Source organism: Zalophus californianus, chromosome 14, assembly GCF_009762305.2.
Source record: "Zalophus californianus isolate mZalCal1 chromosome 14, mZalCal1.pri.v2, whole genome shotgun sequence".
Classification (NCBI taxonomy): Eukaryota; Metazoa; Chordata; class Mammalia; order Carnivora; family Otariidae; genus Zalophus; species Zalophus californianus.
The window spans coordinates 75,773,072-75,774,369 of record NC_045608.1 but is presented as its reverse complement, the minus strand read 5'-3'; the positions used below and the strand labels follow the sequence as shown (position 1 = coordinate 75,774,369).

General features: G+C 49.6%; 1 pseudogene; it reads left to right on the top strand.

The window, feature by feature from the left end:
* Positions 1 to 476: 476 nt before the first annotated feature.
* On the top strand, positions 477 to 984 carry LOC113912387 (annotated as a pseudogene).
* Positions 985 to 1,298: the final 314 nt, after the last annotated feature.

Below are 1,298 nucleotides of genomic sequence, written 5' to 3'. Positions count from 1 at the left end.
AATCACAGCCATTGCATAGGGGCTTTCAACAAACAGTCACAAAGTACCTATGAAGTGTTAGGTACCGGTGTCATAAAAACAGGTACAGGGCTCCCGTGTCTGGATTTGCAGTCTAACTGGGGGCAAATGCAGTACTGAAACAGGGGCAGGAATAGAGGTGTCTAGGGCCAAATGGCACAAAGGAAGAAGTTGTCACATTTTGGGGGATTAAGGGGGCAGAGGGTGCTGATGAACAGGCATAGGGTATCAGGAAAGACTTCACAGAATTAGCACCAACCCTCACAATCAGCCCCAAGGCAAGTATCAGTATTCCCATTGTGCAGGTCAGAGAAGTTACAAGGCTGAACAAGGTCACACAGCTAAGAGTGAGAGCCAAAGGTATTTTCTTTCTGCTTGGTTCATTGGTAGATGTCCACATAATTGTACTCAAGTACTAAATACCAGGGTTTGGGGGAGCTGTAGACTTCGGTGTAGACATGGCCAAGTCCAAGAACCACAGCACGTACCACCATTCCACAAAAATGGCACAGAAACAGTATCAAGAGACTCTGGTCACAAAGATATGTATCTCTTAAGAAGCGTAGACCCCAAGTTCCTGAGGAACATGTGCTTTGCCAAGAAGCACAACAAGAAGGGCCTAAAAAGATGCAAGCCAACAACACTAAGGCCATGAGTGCCCATGCCAAGGCTGTCAAAGCCCTCGTCAAGCCCCAGAAGGCCAAGCCCACAATCTCAAAGGGTGGCAGCCACAAGCTCAGTTGACTTGCCTATATTGCTCACCCCAAACTTGAAACGTGCTCATGCCCACATTGCCAGGGGTCTCAGGCTCTGCCAGCCAGAGGCCAAGGCCAAGGCTCAAACCAAGGCCAGCCTGCAGCTGCAGCTGCAGCCCTGGAAGGTGCCCAGGCCCCCACGAAGTTTCGAAGTATAGAGGCTCTGTCTGCCAACGTGAGGACGGAAGGACCTCTGTCTGCATGGGGCTGATGTCTTCCTGTGCTATTTGTACAAATAAACCTGTGGCAGGATCTAAGCCCCCCCCCCCAAAAATACCAGGGTTTGGATCTGGGTCTATCAGAAACCCAACCCTGTGCTCTTCCCACCACAGAATGCTGCCTTCCTTTTTCTTGAATGATCTATTTTGGTTTTTGTTTTAAGTTTATAGGAATGCTCTAACTAAAACAAAGCCCCCTAGAGCAGTCCCTGGCACAGCCGAGGGAACTCAGAAGGGAGTCTCCCTGTTAGTCCCCATGAGGCCTGGGGAAACATCTCATTTTCTAGGTTCCTGTCTCCTCACAGAG